Below are 23,192 nucleotides of genomic sequence, written 5' to 3' on the forward strand. Positions count from 1 at the left end.
ATTATGGTTTGTGTAGGTATTTTGCAGCACAGCTTTTATATTATTTCTTCGCATCCTAAAAGTTAATTTATTATATGCCTTACTGTTCAATGATATTTAGTTATTTTTATTATGGTTATTTTCCTTAAAACATACAGTGGAATACTTTATACATGAAACTTTAGTGGAACAATTTCGTTTAAAATTTGGGTAGTTGCAGAGGTGTGCCTTGGAGGTACGAACACCCTCCCCGAAATCCCAGCTTCTCTATAGGTTTTGTCTAATTAGGGGCAACTTTGAAACTTGTGAGTACAGTAGCCCTAATTTCTACATGAAATTTGTTTGGAAAGGTTTTCTTTAATATTTAGCTTGTTGTATGGACGGTACGCAGACGGTATGCCCTTGTGGTCCGGACACTTCTCTCCAATCCCGAGTATTTTGTAACTGTTGCCTAATTATAGGGGCGATTTTACAAATTTTAATGCAATCTGTCCTCATACGGAATTTGTCTTCTTTATTGTTATTATTATTAGTAGTTTTATTACTGAAGATTTGACACCTCCATATTACTTCCTATTCCAATGCAAATAACTATACTGAAGTTGATAGGAAATAGAAATTGATTTGGAACCTGTCTAGTATTAATTGCCTTAAGAGAGATACTTTGGAAGAATTAGAATCCTGAATAAAAAGAGGGGAAACGCTGTCAGCTCCTGGACAATATGAAAATCAAATACCGAATGTCTTAACAGAATAGAATTTGTTTTCATGACTATACATAGTATCGCCCTTTCTTTGGGTAACAGATCTGATTATGTGTGCGTTATATTGATATTTTAAGATATACGTACAAATATAGAAAGGAAAGTTCCTATTTACAAATTTTGGTTGAACGGATATATGGAACGTGTTGGAAATGGCGAACGAAAATACTGTTTCCAGTAAGAGTGGCAAAAGGTTTAGAAACAACTCCTGAATGAAACCAGAACGTTTCAGACACATTTATGACATACTACGCCCTAAGGATGACCCTTATGTATTCATAAAGTGTTCGATAAATACGTAACATTGTTATTATTTCCCCTGTGAAGAGAGGGGTTTTTACTCTAAGCCGAAAGAAATTGAATATTTTTCATGTTATTATGCATAAAATGTATCAACATTGTAAATGATAAAAAATCTTTAATTACCTCAGCGGGAATTGAATCCAAGAGCTCTAAATTACGAAACGAATCGTCAAGCCACTACCATAAGACTGCTGTGGTAAGAGAAAACAACACTCGCGTATGTAGCAAATTAAATACGTTTATGATTTCAGTATTTTATTAACGACGAAACACTCTTGATTCAATGAAGATAAAATAATCTAGTCCAGTGAATTCAAATTTAAATTTAAAAAAGGAAAACACGCAAGAATATGAAGGAGAAAGTGGTGTTAAGAGTAATTCGAACCCTTAACTGGCACCTCAGACCACTTTTTTCTGATTTACCAAAGGTATTTCCTTAACTTGTCTATTATACTCCGTCATATTCGTTTCACAGTTGTTTGCAGTGACCTTGAACAACAGGGACACTAAAACAGATCCATCGAGGTCATGAATATTTTCAAGGCATTCCTACCGGGAAGCAAACCCGGAAATCCGACCACAACTATCTCGTCGGAGGGTATTTTGTTCGTTCCCTAGGCACGTAAGCTTCAGCCGGACGACATTGTCCTTGTGGGTTTTCTCGGGACTTTCCCGTTTCTTCCCACTTTCTCATTCCACCAATTCGTCCATCATAATTACTTGCTTTGGTGCTTCCGTGCTAAGAAGGTATGAATTTTTCAAATTTGGAATGGTATTTTGGTAACGCGCACCCTTAGCGGGACACAAGGGCGTGATTGTTTATATAAAAATCCAAAGTTTATTCTAGAAATGAAAATGAGCGTCAGATCAATTACATGTTACATAATTAATATTCTGATGCTCATCGCATGTGCCATGACTGATATGGGGCTACGCTCCCTCCTTTCCAAAAGTAATATCAAAATAAACGATAAATGTTAGGGTGGATATACGGGAAGAGTGTAGATGTCTTACGCATTTTATCACTTTTGCAGACAAATTTCGTGATTTTCTTTAAAAATCAAATCTATAAATTATTATCTTCTGGCAGTGTAACAGATTTTATAGGTTTCTTGTTATGGTGTCACTGGAATATAATTAAAGAATTTGCATTTGTTAAAACTCAATTGCGACTCTTGTTATAGCTCAAAATCAAACACACAAGTCACCAACGTATTTTCTTCACACTTAAGCAAAACCAGCTCAAAGTAGAACATAAAATAACAATAAAAAATGTTGCAGAAACCACAAACACACACAAAAAAAAAATCATAATGAAACGTAACATTTTAAAATTTGCAAATTTTGTAGTTAGCTTTATATTTCAAACTTGTCTTCTTTATTCCTTGAAAACGGCGTACCTTTTTCATACTTCTTACACAGTAACCGTATGATTCCACTTTCTAGACAATAAACTACTCATATGTAAATACATTAAGAAACCGTATACTATGGGCATACGATTGTAATACAAACAAATGGCTCGCGAGGAATAAGAATCATTTCTTGAAAATTATTCCTTTTTGAAAACAACACTGTGGCTCTATAAACATTAATTCTTTAAAAATATCATTAAACTAAGTATAAGATAGATAAGTTCAATTTACTTTTATTCCGCATGTAATCGTGAACAAGCAAGACATATAGTAATTCGATTTACTGTGAACACCTCCAACGTATCCAGAGTGATCATCTCTACACTCTGGAGAATTCTCTGTTTCAAGTCATCTGGTAGATATGTTGCAAAATGTGTTGGAGGCAACTGCCCATATTAGTAACTGGCACATGCAAGGAGCGTTGGAGTATTATTTCTGTGACATTTGTGATAAATATGACGCTCACTCTCATTTCAAAAATAAAAGTTGGAGTTTTTATAAAGATTCACCATCATATTCTGCGCCCCCTAAGGCGCTGGCTTTCCAAAATAGCAATCCAGATTTCAAAAACGCATGCATTTTTTACTACAAGAATGCTACTTTTCACATTAATTGAGCCCTGCTAAGGATATTTAAGCTGAATTTTTACGTGAATTTTGGATGGGACCTGTAGGCCCGATGTCATTCAATGACACACTCAAGTACAATCGTAATATTAATTCTGTGAAACTTACGATTAAACAGACGCTCACTAGCATTTCCAGAGTAAAATTTGGAATTCATATAAAGATTCACCATTATATGTTTCGCATCCTGTGCTCCCCTCAGGTGGTGCATTACCAAAATAACATCCTATATTACAATACACACACCCTTCTACTACAATAGCACCAAATTTCACATTAATTGATCCAAAAAATACTTTCTTCTGGTAGTCCATACCAAGGATATTTATGGTAATCTATGTAATTTTTAGCAAGGGAAATATAGCCCATAATCAGTCACGGGCACATTCAGGGAGCATCGAAGTATTAATTTTGTGACATTTGTGATTAAGGTGACGATTATTGGAGTTCCAAAATATAAAATTTGGGATTTTGGTAACACTACACGCACCACCTTTTCATGCCTTTTCCCCCTAAAAGAGGAGCTTTAGCAAAAATAATGTTTCAAACGACTATACTAACATTGCGGATGAGTGTTATTGTATTTTGTAGCAATAACACTCATGTGCCGGAAATCTTCCCATAACCAGTGGAGAAAATTTTTAAAAATTTAACATTGAACATCCCATAAGGGAAATAGACTTTTGTGCTTATACCCCAAAAGAGGGCTAAAGAATGACTTTCATTAACTGTTAAAATTCGAAAAATTCAGACACTTAACAATAAGATTGAGAAATTTCACATTAATAGTGGTAAAATTTCTTCTTCTACTGCTGTAGAATATTACAAGAATTATGGAACAGTATATATATATACCATTGGCGGAAATATAAGAATATAGGGGTTTTATCTCCAAACTTGAACTACATAATGGCTGTTGATTTCACGAGACAATTGCATCAACTACAATCTAGTCACTAGATGTCTTTCAAAACCCAGTTAACTGGTTTGGGTTCGGTTTAAGATTGAAACGGATTATGTTCGTTTATCTCAGACACCGGAACGTAAGTTGGTTACTTTTGTTTGAAGACAGGCACTACATTGCCACGTGTCAGAATATTCATACATATACTGGAAGAGTTCCGTAAGATGTGTAGACGGCTTTAAGTTAAGGTATCATGAATATGCTTTTATTTTTAAATGGAATTACGACACCCCATGTGTATTTCTCTTTATATTTTTGTGAAAACGTTAATGAGCAATAGAAAACACAACCGTTTTCGGTTCGAATTGGTTTCGGTTAACCGCTTGAGAATGGAATGAAATGAAATCTTTGCGTTTAAAATCTCACGATTATGCCTCTTAGGTCGAGGAAGACGATCATTAAAGCAAGTAATTATGATGGACAAATTGGTGGAATGAGAAAGTGGGAAGAAACGGGAAAGTCCCGAGAAAACCCACAAGGACAATGTCGTCCGGCTGAAGCTTACGTGCCTAGGGAACGAACAAAATACCCTCCTATCAGATAGTTTAGTGGTCGGGTTTCCGGGTTCGATTCCCAGTAGAAGAGTCTCAAATTTTAATGACCTCGATGTATCTGTTTTCGTGTCCCTGTCGTTCAAGGTTACTGGAAATAACTGTGAAACGGATATAACCGAGTATAATAGACAAACTACGGAGATACCTTCGATGAATCAGAAAAAACTGGTCTGAGGCACCAGGTTCCAGTTAAGGGTTTGAATTACTCTTAACATCATTTTCTCCTTTATATCCTTGCGCGTTTCTATGTTTTTTTAAATTTAAATTTGAATTCGCTCAACTATGATATTTTATAACCGACATCAGTGTTTCATCGTTAATAAAATATTGGAATCAAACGTGTGCAATTTGCTACATATACAAGTGTTTTTTAACTCTTAATTAACAGAGCAGTCTTACGGTAGCGGCTTGAGCATTCGTTCTGTATTTAGGGGTCTTGGGTCCAATTCCCGCTGAGGTAAAGATGTTTTTATCATTTACAATGTTCATACATTTTATGTATAATACCATGAAAAATATTCAATTTCTTTCGGTCTTACAAATTAGAGTAAAAACACAGGGGAAACACTATCTTCACAAGGAAAATATTAACAACATTACGTCAGATCTCTACTATCTTGAATCGTATTGTGTGAGAACGTAACGTGTTTAGCAAATAATTCCTTAATACATAAGGGTCATCCTTAGGGCCTAGTATGAGTCATAAATGTCTCTGAAACGTTTCTTTCATTGTGGAACTTCTTTCACTCTTACTAGAAATAATAATAATATTTTCGTTTGTCATTTCCGACGTGTCTTATATCAGTTCAACCAAAATTTGTAATTAGGAACTATTATTTTCTATATATGTATGTACACTCATGTCCAAAATTATTGTCGCATGTCTAAAAATATGTTGTTATAGGAATATAATTTGATAACGAATTTGGTCGGTATTTCTTATAATGCTAGTATGTGTATAATCGGCAAAGACCTGTATGGGTAGAAGGTTTATTCAATGTGTATTGTACTTGAAAAAACTTATTGATAACCAAGAGGATAATATGTCTTTCTTAGCTAAATTACCATTCTATTGCCCACATCAAAACCTGAGATTCAGACAAATGTTTTATATGACTGACAACAAAACAAGTTTAGCTAAAAACTCTCCGTTGTATAGGATATGTGATAGAGGAAATAAAATACATTCTATGGGTCTGGACATTTCAATCAAAATGCTCAATATTTAAACAAAAATGCGTCCAAATGTTACTTAATAAAGTGTAAAAATTGTTATTATATCTGGTATTTATTGACTGTATGTGAACAAAACATGAATAATGGTTAGTTGTTAGAATTACTTTACATGTAGCACATTCTGCACCATTATAAAATTAACAATTTGTGCTTTGTAATTGCCTTCGGGTTTTAAGTACAAATAAATTATTATTATGTGGCAAATTTCATGTCAAAAGAGCAGTAAATAAGAACAATAAAACGAAAATGAAACTTTCGTATCCATTTAAAGCATTTTGTTTTACTGATTCTAATTTTCGTATATGTAATTCTTTTCCTATGGAATTTACCGCAAATATACATTTCCCGATTATACACATAGAACCAGTTTTAGAAGTACCCTGCAAAATCATTATCAAGTTATATTCTTACAAGAAGACAGTTATAGATTTGTGACAATTATTTTGGACATGAGTGTAGATTTTGTTAAAATATCAATAAAACTTATATACAATCCAAAGTTTGTTACCCAAAGAAAGGATATTACTATGTATCGTGATGAACACAAATTCCACGTATTTTCTGTTAAAGCATCCGATGTTTCGATTTTCCTATTGTTCAGGAGCTGACACTTTTTCTCTCTTTTTCCTTCCGGACTCTGATTTTTCGTAAGTATCTATTCGAAAGCAATCAACCCTACACAGGGTCCAAATCAATTTCTTTTCCTTTTCCCTATCAACTTCAGCATACTTACTTGCATTGGAAAAGAACGTAATTTTGAGGTCTCAAATCTTTAGTAATAATAATAATATAGAAGACGAATTCCGTACGAGGAAAGATTGTATAAAAATCTGTAAAAAATCGCCTCTAACATTAGGCAACAGTTACAAAATAATCAGGATGGAAAGAAGTGTCCGGACCACCAGGACACCCTCTGTGTATGTCCCTAGAACTAGCTAAATCTTAAACGAAACCTTTCCAGACAAATGTCATGTAGAAAGTAAGGCTACTGAACTCAAAAGAGCCCTAAAAATATTGTTTTTAATTAATGGTTATGCCGGCTAAGCTAAAAAAATCTGTAAAAAATCGTCTCTAACATTAGGCAACAGTTACAAAATAATCAGGATGGAAAGAAGTGTCCGGACCACCAGGACACCCTCTGCGTATGTCCCTAGAACTAGCTAAATCTTAAACGAAACCTTTCCAGACAAATGTCATGTAGAAAGTAAGGGTACTGAACTTAAAAGAGCCCTAAAAAATTGTTTTTAATTAATGGTTATGCCGGCTAAGCTAAAAAAATTGATGAAAATAAATAAAAAATTGCAATAGATAAAGTTGCAGGAAGCAGAACCCAGAGAAAACCTACACATACAATGTGGACGGGAGTTTGGTGGAAGCATTAAATTCATAGCATTGCAGTAATAATTATAGTATTAAGATTTTTATAGTTGCCCTTAAATTATGCAAAACCTACAGAAAAGTTGGGACTTCGTGGAGGATGTCCGTACCTCCAAGACACACCTCTGCAACTACCCAAATTTTAAACGAAGTGTTCCACTAGTTTTATGTAGAAAGTAAGGAAAATAACTGTAATAAAAATAATTGAATATCATTGAACAGTAAGGCATATAATAAACTAACTTTTAGGATATGGAGAGATAATTATAAAAGCTGTGCTGCAAAAGTACCTACACAAACCATAATTAAATGAGCTCTGAAATAGAAACGAAAAAGTAGCGTTTCAGATTCAGCCTACAGAGCAATTGTTACTTAAAGAATGGAAATACACTATTTCGAGAATCGAGATAAGACGAGAAATGTTTACGATACTTTTCATCTCGTCTCGATTCTTATCTCGAGACGATAATAGGAGTTAGCCTTGTCCGGTCTTGAATGTAAAATGTTAATTCTCATCTCGGTTTTGTTTGTTTTGTTTTAGAAACGAGATGAAAAGTTCCTCTTCTCGTAAGTAACTTTAATCAAAACCGAAATATTCTTCCAAAATATCAACTTTCTGCTTGTCATTAACTTTTCATCTTCTACGAGGTAATTATTGTTATTATTATTCCTGAATATTTGATAGTTCATGTATTCAAACATCCGAATATTCATATCTAAAAATAATAAAACGTGTCATCGCGGCAGAAAATCCTAAAGCAAAAAAAAAACTTGCCTGACATGGATTCGATCCGAGTGCCTCCATACTACTAGTCGAGCGCCCTGACCACTAAACCACGATAACTACGCAGTATGTGATTCGTCTTTAGTGTGTTTACGGTGTTTAGTAGGTTTCTTTGCCTCCGCTTACAAAGTTTTACATATTATTTCTTCGTTTCAAAACTCCTTTCGTATTTCTTTTGTCATATGAGTCAATGATCTTTGCCATAGTTTATAATAATAACTTTTTGTTCTTAAACCTTTGGTTTACGAGCGTTTCTTCTCACACTAAGCTACAGATATGACAGCTTGAATTCTCATACTCTGCATTTGCTTCAAAGCAGTCGGGTTTCATGGGGTAAAATTGCTCAATCAAAATTTCTACATTTTTTTACCTTTAATAAGGCCTCACTCTCTCATATGGTTGTACGGGTGAGTATAGGAGTTCATTATCTTCTTGAAGACAAGAGTACATTGATATACTTCTCTGAAGTTTTGGGTAGAGTACATTGGTCCACCTCTTCAATTCGAACGTTGTCAAAAAGCAGAATTTGGTAAATGTTCTCTAGGAACCACTGTAAATTTTATTTGTCGTGCTTATTCACTTCTATGTGTAAAAATTGCCAAAAAAAAAAAATAAACATTGGCTTTATGTTGTACCATGTCCTCGGTTAGTGACCTAATTTATATTCTTTGAGGTTCTATTAACATATATAATTATATGGATGAGTACAAGGGATAATTCTCTTCTATAAAACATAAATTCATTGATACACACACACACACACCATATATTTTTTGGGAGTACGTAATACAACTACTTAAAATTGGAAATTGTGATATAGTTAGTAAATGTTCTTTAGAAATCGAATATAGTCGTCATTGCTGTATGAGGTGGGTATTTTCAACGTTGTACCTTAAGATTCATGATCAGGGTCATGGTACCATAATATAGACCTCTTTATTTTTAGGATGCACCCGTAAATCTAAGAAAACGTTTAATATTTTTGTGACGACTTTATTTCTTGATCTTAGTTAATTACCATATTAATATACTTTGAATTGTAACTAAGAATGAAAAGCACGTAGATAAGCATAAAATGTATTTTATTCATTTTCCTTGTTTTTTCTTTTTTGATACATTAAGACGTTGACATTTTTTATAGTTATTCCACTATAACTATAGTGGGGAAGGTGTCGTTTAGTCACAGATACTCATTTTTTTATTGCATCGATGATAATTTTTCTTGTTTAGACCTTCCCCACTTCTTGATTGTGATGATTGGTTTCCATGTCATGTAGCATAGCACTGGTTTGCAAAGCTTTTTGTTGTGAGTTTATTATGCATAAACAATAATAAGCATAATAGCCATATACTGATGAACCGAGACTTTGCATTTGACTATTGTTATATTTATAATAAATACAGTGAAGGTTTAGGAATATGTTATTTTGCGGCACCTAAGGAGGAAGATCGTAGTTGTCAAAATATGTTGATGGATCTGTATTCACAATGATGGCCAGAGAGAGAAATACGTAGGAGCAACTCATTGCTAGCAAACACCCCTATAAAATGATTTCTGAATAATGCGTTTTTGTTTAGGGCAATAGCAGTTGTAGTGTATTTTAACATATTCCCATATAGCACAAGTACGTGCACGGGATGTCCGAGACTGAGCCAGCAACGGACGACGGGACATCCTGGGATTATCCGAATGTGCTCCCGGGACATCCACAGGATTTCCGCAGGAGATCCAGATGTCCGCTAATATCCCGGGATACGGGATATTCAATGGGACCACGAAGGGATGTCTATTTGTTTTCCCTCGGACCTGCTGTCCCATCTGGGACGTCCCGTGGACATCCTACATGGGAACCCTCCACGACATCCCATGCAGGACGTCCATAGGATGTCTTCTCATTGTCCCGATAATCCCGGGAACGGAATGGGATGATTGGGATCAATATGGGACATCCCAGGGACGTAGTGTGCTATGTGGGTTGAAATGATAAGTAACGTATACGTACCTTGATATTTAAAAAATCTAGAATAGTGTTACGCTGGTGGTCGATTTCTAGGAGTGATGAAAACTCCCCGTACACAATACAGTTTGTAGGTGTTGCTAATTTCTTCTGCAAATGTAGTTCTAGTCGGATGGCGCCATGTAGGTTTAAATTCCAAACATGACCATGTCCAGCAGAAGAATCCGCACTAAGGTCGAAAACAAACTGTATATTCATTCTTGTAGACCTAACTTGAGATTGCATTTCCAGTATTGGTAAAATGTATTCCTGATTCTGAGAATAAAGCGTGGTACGATGAAATGTAGAAATTCTCTTCAAAGCTGGGTTGCAATGGTTTTGAAGGAACAGCTTTCCCAACCACGTACAAGGCAAAGAAATTAATGTTTAAATATTAAAATTCAAATGGATTCCTGGTAATGGTTCCACTGGATGCTTCATTTGATGTAAATCCTAAATTAATACGATTTTGCAATGTTCTTATAAAAGAGTTATCAAGAGTTTTAGATTTTATCTCTTTCAGAATGGTATATTATTTCATTCGAACGATTCTCAGAGGATACTTTGCACGGCCTGACAATGAGACTGCGAATTTCAGTTCAAAAATGATACTGTTTTTCGCCATAATCTCCCTTAACTTTAATACACTTGGTCCAGCGCTTCTCCAACATCAGTATTCCTTCCCGGAAGTGAGAGTCTGGAAGGTTGTGAAAATAGTCATCCACAACCCTCTCAACGTCTTCATTCCATGTGAAGCGCTTCCGAGAAAGAAATTTCTTCAAGTTTGGGAACAGATGGAAGTCCGATGGTGCCAAATCAGGAAAATATGGGGGATGGCCTATCAAATCGTGCCCCAAAACTCGAAGTTTTCCCATCGCCAATGCACCCTTGTGCACAGGTTCGTTGTCCTGGTGAAAGATGATTTTCTTCTTCTTCAAGCAAGACCTCTTCTCGCGAATTTTGGCATCCAGCTGGTCAAGAAGATTGGAGTAATATTCGCCTATAATTGTTCTCCATTTTGCAAGATAATCAATTAACAGGATCCCTTTCGCATCCCAAAACACACTGGCTATGACCTTTCCGGGCGATACGATCGTCTTCACTTTGTTCGGCGCTGCACCACTCACTGCTTGAACTGTTTCATTTCTGGCGTGTAGTGGTGAACCTGTGTGTCATCCATTGTCACAAATCGCCGCACAATATTGGTCGGATCCTTTTTGAATCGGTCCAAAGATTGCTGCAAAAATCGTTTTCGCATTTGCTTCAAATGCAGCACCCATCTTGCGCAGAGCTTTCGCATTCCTAGTTTTTTTGTGCAAGATGTCTCGCACCCGTTCCTCCGATATCCCCACACTCTCAGCTATCTCACTCATCTTCACACGCCTGTTATCCCAACACATCACTTTTCGATTGTTTCCGATGCGGTTGCGGTTTTCGGCCTTCCTTCGCGTGGGTTATCTTCGAGTGGTGTGCGACCACGTTTAAATACAGCTGCCCACTTTTTAACGGTTGACATGGAAGGAGTAAAGTCCAGTAAAAATTTGTCAACTACGGATGAATTTCCGAAGGGATTCATCCAAAACGAAAATTTTGATTACCACACGATATTCATGTTTATCCATTTTCAGAACTAACACGCAAGACGTCTAACTGCAACAATGTCTGCACACAAAATACTTGGGAGAAGTTGACGCTTGTTATGCGAACAACTAAAAAGCTCCCCCAGGCAAGAACAATAAAATTTTGCCGATCGGTGTGCCATCTGGATTGAATATTATTTCAATCCATATTCATAGTTTTCTTTATAATCAGAGGTATCTAAATATTCATACATATCTCTCATATCTTTGTAAATTCTTCTGTTTCTATATGTACTATAACAGAATCAGTATCAGTCATTAACAATTTTACATTGTCTCCATATCTCTTTTTCAAAACATTATAGTAACAGTCGTACAAACATATTTTAGAAATATCTAATACTGCCATCCCTACATAGATAGGTTTGTTAAATATAATTTTAGTTTTATATATATGAATAGCAGCTAAATTTCCAGAGAATATCGTTCTATCTTTGAAGCTAGGTTTAGCTACTAAATCCCCTAACAAATTTTCATTATGTACTAATCTTACATTTATTCTTTTTCTTATATTTTCCATAGTTTTACCAAAAACAGCATTATTAGCTAACTTATAAAAATTCTTCTCAAATTCATTCTTTGCTTGTGATCGTATATTAGTATTTAGATCTATATATTTCTTTAACCAGGCTGATTGTTTAAATTTTATTACCTTATGTATTCTCTCAAGCTTCATTTCTTGTGACAAATAGAATTTAAGGTTTTGATAGTGTAGTATATAATATTCTTTATGATATAAAGTTGTCAATAACTTTGGGAGCTTTTTGTTATTAATGTAATTTTCTGGAGCTAAGGGAAAATCTGAATGTTTATTATGGAGTTTCTTTGGGTATTCTAAGTCCACTTCTAAAATATAACCATCTTCAGAATCATCTTTTGCTTGTAGTATTGTTTTTGCTAAGCGTTTCTCATTATACTTATTAACATATATCCATTGAAAATCTCCATACGGCCTGTGATAATTCATCGCCCAACCATACTCGTTAGTTGCATCCATGTAAGTTATATAAGAGCTCTTTTCCTTCTTGTCAAAGTTATCTAAGTATTTATTATTAGCAACTGCATATCGGTTTGAACATTGAGATTCCACTTCTTATACCTTTCTCTATAAATAGTAATTTGTCACAGTCAGTCAATAATTCTAATTTTTGTTTTGTCATCTTTAACATCGCATCCCAGAAAAACCCAGGACCAGTAAGATACCATGCTGGATCTAATATATATGTTTTAAGAGCTGTATCTCTGAAATTTTCAATAATATCTGTTAGTTGAAGAACATCTGTCTTATTATAAAAATGAGTATATTCATTTATTGTTTTTAAATCAAACTCTTCACAAACTCGTACATGATGCTTATGGCGTTCAGGACTCATTTTTTGTCCTGTTAATCTGTTTGTAAATTTGTCTGGAGATAATGGAACAGGTTCTTCTAACTTTTCCTTAGAATCAACAAGATCAAATGGATAATCACCTTTAATACGAACTAATTCAAGCTGATTCTTATTTGGGAAAAAATTTGATGTTTCTCGAAATTGTTCTAGCTTTAAATTCTTTGTTAACTCTGCTAAACCTTTTAGTAAAAGTCTGAATGAATCAATGAATCTTAATTTGGTAAATCTATCTTTTCCTTTTGCATCCTTATACCGAATGGTTTTTGAGAATGTAATGTATTTTTCATCAGTGTTAGCTATTACATCTATTTTTTCTTTCTCATTTCCACCTCCTAAACTTTTTATAAATAAATGCGCATCATACCTAGAGAGATTGTGGAAATATACAGGAATAAATCTTAGATTTGTATATTTTATATTACAATAAGAATGAGCAGCACCTCTAAATTTACCTGTTAAGTGATCATGATCATGCACTTTTGTTTTACATGACTCTCTACCATTTTTAAGCTTTTTATATTCTTTCTTACATTCCACTAGGACTTTTATCTCTTTCCTCTGCTCCTTTATTTGTTATGCTGTCATCCTCCTCGTCTTCTATTTTGAGATGGTGTTCTTCTTCCAAGTGTATAGCTCCTTTTATTTTCTTCTTTAAATACTCAATTTTTATTTTTAAGCTTTCTATTTTCTTTACTGATAAACGTGGTAGAGCTTCAAGATTTCCTTCACGCATATGGCATATTGTAGCTGATTCATATATCTCTTCTTCTTTCTCAGATAATGTAGCCATAGGTGTATAAGTATCATATATTTTTGCTATTTTGATTGCTTCTTCTGTTAACCTTTTTATAAACTCATGTGCTACATTATCTCCTATGTATTCTACTGGTTCACTTTTGTAGGATTCCAAAGTGCTTTTTGCATAGTAAGTAAAACTACTAGGTTCATGTAGTTGATAAGCATTTGAGTAGGATCTTTCAGGATCAGGTTGACATGAACTTATTCTTCTTAGTATTGATTCAAAGTCTGCTATTATTGTGAATGGTATTCTTAAAGAACACTTATCATTTATAAATTCTAATATCTTATCCCATTCTCTAGGTAAAATGATCTTAGCATCAGAATGTAAACCACAGTACTCTTCATGTTGTTTTAATAATTCTTCTGATTTAAAATGCTTAGCTAAAGATCTCTCACATAAAAATCTCTTATGTTCATTTTTTGTTATTTGACTTCCAACAAGCTTCCATAAATCTTTAATCAAACAGTAATGTGTTTTATCTTTTTTCTTTAAATATAAAAGACGAAAATGATTCTGCTTTCTTTGTTTTGGTATTTTAAGTGGATAGATCTTTTCATTATCATCTATGGTAAAGACACTGATAGATATATTAGCTCTATTTTCAAAATTTGGTATATCAGTAATTTGTACAGGAAAAGGAATATCTTTAAAATATTTACCTAATTGTTGCTCATATTGTCTAGGAACTCTTTGTGGATCTTGATTAACAGGATGTAATGCTCTTAGAATAGACCATAAGAAGCATTTTTGATCTTTGCTTTTAATATTAATGCATGCTTTTCTTCTTTTAATTGTTTCTGGAAGTTCTATATATGATGATCCATTCATTGCTACGTATTTGTTAATTCTTAGCTCAAGATAGTCGACAGAATGCAAAGTCCAACCTGAACCCTTTCCTTGAAACTCTTCCATCTCTGCTCTAATTTTTCTAGTTGCATTTTTATAATACTCATTTAGATCAGTGAATTGAAGTATTACTTCATTTGATGTTTTAAAACTATGTTCTTGAATCTGTTTATCTTTTTTGAAGCTACATGTAAATGACATATTTACCTTAAGTGCATTAAAATATTTAAATCCAATTTTAATCATACTTTTAATCGGTTTGCTAATTGAACGTAGGAATTTGGAAGGATCTTTATATCCACCTGTGTTTTTTATTTTGAAAGTATGTAATCTATATTTAAATGAAGTTCCTTTTAGTTCAACACTTATATTTGCTCTTTTAGGCTTCGGTTCTCCAAAAATATCTTTTTTTAAATGGGAACAGTTTTAAAGCTTTCTTCCTACCTAATCTCTTAGGTTTTGGTTTTTCAAAAATGTCTTCTTGAAATGGAAATGTTTGGTTAAAATTTAATCTGTTTTCTTCATCTTCATGTTCTTTAATTCGGTCTATTAGTTCTGCTTTTCTTAATCGGGAATAACCTTTTATCCCCTTTTCTTTACACAAGTTTTTTAATTCTATTACTGTATGCTTAATTAAACTCATTATTACTATATCACTTTTTATTATATAAAAATAATTTTAATCATTTTCGTTTTCTAATACAACAGCTAATATTCATGCGACCTAGGAAATCTCAATGTCTATTAGCATATTGTATTAGAACATGGCTTTCATGGGGAGACCCATCAAAGCTACTATTGATTTAATGAAAAATAATTCATTTTTATTATTCTTTTTTTTAATCTGCCTCCTCACCATCATTTGTGGACTCAATCTCTTTATCGCTATCCCAATTTAATTCTAGTGTAAATCTTTCTTTTAATAACATTTCTTGTTCTTTTAATAGCATTTCTTGTTCTTTTACTAATATCTGTTTTTCTAGTAGTGCTGTTATGAGTTTAAGATCTTGATGAATAAGGATAAGCTTATTTTGTATCAATTTACGATGTGCTTCCATATTTATTATATAGAAAATTAGCAAAAATGATTATTATTTTTTTTAAATTTATATACAAAACGAGACTATGGAAAGGAAATCCATTCCCCAACTTAAACAATACTGGAGAGAGAAAGGAATACATGGTTAGTCAAAGCTTAGGAAAGCAGAACTAATAACCTTAATCAACGAGCACAGAAATAAGTCTCTAAGAACAACTACCACAAATTCAAAACAACCAAGTGAGCAAGATAAAACAACTGTAATAAATTCACAACAACTAACTGAAGTTATAAAAGACATGGTTCAAAAATTAAATCCTGAACGTATCGTAAACTGCTTTCAAAATCCACTTTGTAGAAATATAGTTATAGATGTACTTAATACTCGAAATTTCGAAAAATGGAAGCAAATTTCAGAAATAAAGAACTTATCCAATGACTTTCTACATACTTTTGAAAACAAGGTAAATTGGTATTTAGTTACATCAAACCATAATCTATCACTTTCGTTTATTGAAAATCATGAAGAACACATCGATTGGGTCAGATTATCAAAAAGAAAAGACCTACTTAAACACGAAAACATCATGAACAAGTATGGTGATAAACTTTCCTGGGACAAATTGTGTGAACCAAAGTATAGATCAACGTCTTATCCTCATTTAAAACCAAAATTCGTATTAAAACATAAAGAACATACAAGACAACATATTTATTGGGATTACTACACGTACGAATATGCTGGACAAATGAGTGAAGATTTTTTTAATGAGTTTAAAGAAGAGATTGATTGGCTTGCGATCAGTGAAAAAAATAACTGGAGAAAGTATACACAGAGACAAGCTATTAAGTTTTGTACACAATTCAGAGAATACTTACATTGGGATATAATCTCTCATCATTCAAATTTGCTTAAACTTGCATTCCTAAGAACGTTTAAAGATAAGCTCCGTTGGAATATAGTTTCTAAAAGGTGTTACATTAAAGGAAAAGAACTAACAACCTTCTTGAGCGAATATAATTCTCTTATCGATTGGCAAGCTATTACACCACAACTAGATGAAACACATGTGAGAAAATACCAAAATAAAGTTTATTGGCCAAAAGTTAGTTTAGATGATAAAAGCGAAAAATTCATTCTCGAGTTTGAAAGAAAAGGCTTAGATTTAAGCAAGATAGTATATACTTGTTGGAATATGAGGTTCCCTGAAAACTTTCTAATAGCGATCAAAGACAAGTTCAATATAGTTCAATTCTTAAGAGTAAATAAGCATGTTAGCAATCCCCTTAGAAACAAACTAATATTACTTTCATCAGGTTTACACTTAATACAAAACTCAGAAGAATGTCCAATATGCAAAGAAACAAAAACTCAATTGTGTAAAACATGTGAACATGTGTTCTGTGTTGAGTGTATGCTTACGTAGTTAGGAAATAATAACACTTGTCCTTTGTGCAGAGCGGTTATACATAACAACAACGACAACAGTGACAACAACGATATTGAATATTCTACAGAAGAACTTGATTTTGATAATCCGGTTTATTCTAGATATCCTGAAAGTCTTGATATTGATAGCACGTTTTTTATGAACACGACGACTGGAATTAGGTTAGTGTAGATTAATGTTAAGCTTTTATGAATAATAATCATAAAAATTATATTTAAAGCTTTTACATAGGATTAGATATTAACCGATCATATAAACCATCAATTTCTTTAACGAAATCTTCTTCTGATAGGGATGTCCAAAACTCATTACGCTTACCTTTACGAATATCTAGTTCTTGCTGCATTAGGTTGAATAACTTAATACTGTTAGGATCTATAAACTTTTCGTATATTATCTCACGATTCGGATATTTTTCTTCTGCTTCATTAAGAGGCTTATATAGGCTTCTCTTTTGGCATCTGATAGCATAATAAGGGAAAGGGAAAGGATCATTAAGTTAGTTCTTCTTGTATATGATTAGGCAATTATATTTTGAACTATCGTCTGTATATGGTGCTGCAATTTCTTTTAAGCCCTCGTTTTGAATTCTCTCTCTCTCCATTGTTTGTTCTATTTTCCCTACTCTCATTTGCAACTCTTTTTGATCTTGAATCTGGTTAAAGTCTTGTGTGAAGTAATCTTCGATTATATTGTAACACTTATCATAAAACTCATTTGAAATCCAAAACAAGATACTCAATATTAATTCTTTTCTTACATATGTTCCTGATACTAATAGATCTTGTTTATTTGTTCCTTTCGACTCAACTATGTAAATTGACTTTTGGTGGTGCAGATCTGGCCCACCTAATTTCTTGTTATAATATCGTAGATCTTTTGATTTATCTAACCTTGGCCAATGTTTAAATTCTTTTCCCCCATTTTGACACAACTTAGTAGCATTGAAATATCCTGTACTCTTATCTATAATCAATTTGAAATCACCAAAAATACCATACCAATAATTGTCTTTAATCTGTTCGTAACAAATATTGTTTAAACTAAGAGAACTATCCATAGTACCCATATTTATTGTTTAGAAAATAATTTTTAACTTATTTTTCCTCGCTATCTGCAAGTTTTATTTCGTAAGTTGCTTTAATAAAGTTCCTAGAATTAGAAGGATAAAGTTTTTCGTTACTGTGTAAGATGAGTTTTCAAAATAGTCCGAATTCGGTCCACTTAGTTTGTTATTATAATATACTAGCCTTTTAAGGAATAATAACCATAAAAGATAACATTTATATTTACACTACATTACTTTTATCTATCCAACTATTATGTGAATCATCAAATCCTAGCCATATAACGTATACTTTGTTACCTTTCTTTCTCAACACCTTCTCCACCAAGTATTCATCTTTGTTTCGTCTTTAATAGTTCAGGTTCGTAAAATCTACCTTGTACATCCTCTTCTAAATCTTTAATTCTATACGTAGGTGGATTAGATGGAATAACTTCGCTAATAACAAATACTTCTGTTGACCAATTAGGTGTATATCCTTTCTCAAATAATCCTTTCGATTTACTTATACGAACATAATCGCCTAATTTGTATTTGGGTTTAACACGCTTATATTCTTTTTGATAAACTTTCTCCAATATTGTTCGTTCATTCTTCTTGTTAACTTCTATAGGCTTCAAACCAGTTGTTCTATGAATTTGATTATTATATTCGCTAACTAGTGTTGGTAATATCTCTATCCATTTATAATTTCCTTGTGTTGTAAACTTCTTCCACACGTTTTGTTTAAGTGTTCTATTGAATCTTTCAACAACAGAAGCTTTCTTACCGCTATAGGTTGGGTAATGATTAATCTTATTTACCTCCATCAACTTCTTAAATTCCTTATTGTAAAACTCTGCCTTGATCTGTTTGTAAGTTATTAAGCTTTCTAATTTTTAATATTGGTTCAAACGCTTCTGCAACATTTTTACCACTCCTATCTTTAACGGGAACAGCAAAAGCATATTTTGAAAAGACAAATAATCGTTATCAAATACTTATAGCATTTATTTAACTTGGAGACACCTTTTAACACACCACTATCCATTTCTACAAGATCAACTTGCCATAAGTCATCTATACCTTTAGTAATAACACTTAGCCTAGAATAGTTCTTTCTAGAAGGTTTGGGAATAATGTCTTCTCTAATACCTTTACCTTCTAGTCAATCTTTCTTTTTAACGAATTGAGATTTAGTAGCACCACATATAGAACAAATACCTTTCTTTAGATATCTTCCATTCTTTGCTTGTACTATTCTAATGGTATTTTGCTTCGTATCTGTTGATTTATTACACTTAACACAATACATCCTGTTTATTATATACAAAATCATTTAAGTTCTCTTTCTAAGTACGTAATAACAGATAGTAATTGTCCTTCTTCGAAAGCTGAATTTTTATCTGCTTAAAACGTAATTATATCACCATTTTTAACGTCTAAAGGAAAAGGTTCAACTAAAGTATCGTTCAAAATATATGTAGATAGTATTTATCCAAACTTAATTCCATATGCATTATTTTCCCATTATAGAGAAACTTATAATCATTCGATAGATTAAATATTCTAAAGATTGGGTCTTTAACATTCTTAGTTCTCAATCGACATAATAGATTTATAGTTTCTTTCTTCATAATGAACATATTTGCTTCTTTGTTTGATTTTTGGAAATCTTTTGTAACAAATTTATCTATATCATTCTTTCTAAGAACATTCTCTAACTGCGATGACATTTCTGCTTTGTATTTATTGAACTCTGATATAAGAACCTTTGCACTAAACAAAAGAACTACATTATTATTAGTGTTTTGGATTTCTTACATATATTCTTTCCGAAAAGCGTTGTGTTTTGTAATTATTTTAATACATCCTCAAATTTGTTTCTATCACTTTCTAATTGAATATTTATTGACTCAAGCTGGTGAAAAGTTACTACATCTTGTTGGTCAATAGCATCAGATACATTAACAAGTCTTTTCTTTTTAAAATCAACCCATGTTCTATTATTTGATGTAAAAACTTTATCTAAATCAATAAGATTTTTGAACTCTTCGCTAATGACGCCATTCTTCCTACTTTTAACATTATCAAAGATATCCATATTTATTATATACCAAATTTATACCTATTTAACAGCGAGAAGAACAGTTATACGAGCTCCATCAAAATCAATTAAATCACCATTCTCATCTCGAATTGAAACTTTGATATTATTAAATTTATTGTGATGTATCGGGAAAAATATTTTTTCTTTAGGCTCATATATAATTGGTTCTCTAAATTCTGCATTTGTTCTAAACGTTGCTATTAAATCTGTCTCGTTGTGTGTTGTATCGCTATCTTGTAAAATCACACCTTTTGCTAAATCACAGTGAATATTTATAGTATCGAATGGATGAAACTTTGGTACCTTATCTCCAACATGTTCTGAACCTTTAGCTAACTTCTTCTGACTAAAACCTAATACAGTGTTAATGGTATCTAAGGTTATATCACAATGTTTGCTAAATATTTTAACTCTATTTTTTCTGTCCTCAGTAAATTTAATATTTTTATAAGCATCGGCTGAGTATGGAATATTTGATTTAATATATCCTTCTAACTCTTTTAAATTATATTGACCAGATTGAATTATGAGTTGTTTTGTAAGAATAGGATAGTTAGAAAAGTTACCACAAAATGTTAACTTATTATTTTTCTCTGTAATGTTTGGTGTTATGTTGTATAAAATCCTGCAATAGCTACTTCTAAATTGTTTTCAAATGCAAGTACATGCTTAGTACAGATGAATAACCGTTTAAATTAAATACTTTCATTTATTATATAATAAAAGTTGAAATGAATAAATGGGATATCCGAGTAAGGTTATCAGACCAAACTGTAAAAAAGAAGAATGGTATATTGCTACCTGATGATATAAGATGTTTAATTGTAGGACCTAGTGGTTGTGGTAAAACAACACTAATGATTGATAACTTTTTACAAGCACCGGATTGGCTTAAATATACAAATTTTTATATCTATTCTAAAAGTTTACATCAATCTAAATCCAACAGCTAATACAACTTTTCCAAGACATAGAACGAGATATTAATAAGACAATTGTAATAGTAAAAGGAAAGAACGAAGAGATTATTCCATTAGATGAGTGTGAGAACGATTCTGTGGTAGTGTTTGATTATTTCATTTTAGAACAACAATACCATGTTAGAAAATATTTTACTCGAGGTAGACATAAAGGTTTAAACTGTTTCTATTTTGGACAAACATATTCTAAAGTACCAAAACAACTAATAAGAAACAACTTAAATTTTCTTTGTATCTTTAGGCAGGACAGTGTGAATTTAAAACATATATATGATGAATTTGTTGGATCTGATATGTCGTTTGAAAAATTACAATCACTCTGCAATAAGTGTTGGGAAGAAGAGCATGGTTTCTTAACAATAGATATGACTAGGAAAACGAATAATGGGAAATACAGAAATAAAATTAATAACTTTTTAAAAGAATAATGAACGTGAATGAACGTACTTAAACGTGTACGTTTTTATTTTTTCTTTCTATAATAAATGAGTGAGTTAGATGCTGCTGAAGCTAGGAAATATATAAAGTTAAAAGAAGAACTTGTGAAAAGATTTAAGGAAATTAAACAAGCTAATCGAGGTAGATATGAGAAGTATAAGGAACAAAGTCAGCCTGTTATAGATGCAATTGAAGGCTTAGAACAAAATATAGCAAAAGTAACACAGGAAAATAAAAATTTGATTGGAGAGTTGGTTCCAGTTGTAAATAAAAATGCAAAACTAGATTCTGATTTATTTGAAACACCTCCAAGAACAATTTATGATAGTTCAATAGTTGATGATGATTCGCCTGTGACTAAAGAAATTAAGTATATGAGAAAACAAATTAAAGATAAAGTAGAAGGTATAGAACCAATTGAAAAAGAAACACGGTTTGGTAAAGTTGCTACAAGATATTATACAACAAGAGATGATAAGGTTTTTGGAATACAAACATATAATGAGGATGGGAAAATAATAAACATGATTGGAGATAAAGAAGTTAAAATAAATGGTGATTTAATAATAAACCATCGACATTATACAGGAACAGAAAGCTTATGGAAACTATTAACAAGAAACAATCCAACAAATTATGATGAGGATGATTTACAAAAATATATCCAGATAGTTATTGATTCTAATGTAGCATTTCAACATAGCGACCCAAGTAGAAGAAAACAAAGATCTAACAGTGGTAAAAAATATCTTGAAATCATTAAACCCATTTGGGATGAATATATAGAACCAACACTAGGACTAACACCACCAAGAAAGAAAACACCAAAGTCAGGAGAGGGAATAAAAATATACAACGAATTACCTAAAGAATATGTATGGATGGATGATGTGAGAAAATTGATAGATTGATAGTTATAGATGAAGAAGAAAAAGCTGGAAACGATAACTTTTACAATGAGAAAGTACGTATAATAGATATGATTAATTCTAAACTCGCACAATTTATTCCTAATGATCCAAAGGGTATAGGTTACTTGATAAAGATATTGTATACGTTACCACCAAAGTTTTGGAATAGTGAGAAATATGGAAAAGGATTAATGAATGATTTGATTAATAAACTACCATTTGAATTACATATTCCAGGTTTTAGATTTTGCGGGCCTAGGACTAAGCTACAAGAAAGATTAGAAAGAGGAGATAAAGGTATTAACCCACTAGACGAAGCTTGTAGAGAACATGATATTTACTACAGAGATAATAAAGATACTGCATCTAGACATATTGCAGACAAAGAATTAGAAAATAAAGCATGGGAAAGAGCTTTTGCTAAAGATGCAAACTTCTTAACAGAACGATTACCTGCTTTAGGAACTGCTTTGGCTATGAATACAAAAGTAAGATTTGGTTTAGGTTTATAAGTATTTGTGTTTAATTTTTATGGATTTT

The sequence above is a fragment of the Thermobia domestica genome, chromosome 1, assembly GCF_964235325.1.
Source record: "Thermobia domestica chromosome 1, izTheDome1.hap1.1, whole genome shotgun sequence".
NCBI classification, from domain to species: Eukaryota; Metazoa; Arthropoda; class Insecta; order Zygentoma; family Lepismatidae; genus Thermobia; species Thermobia domestica.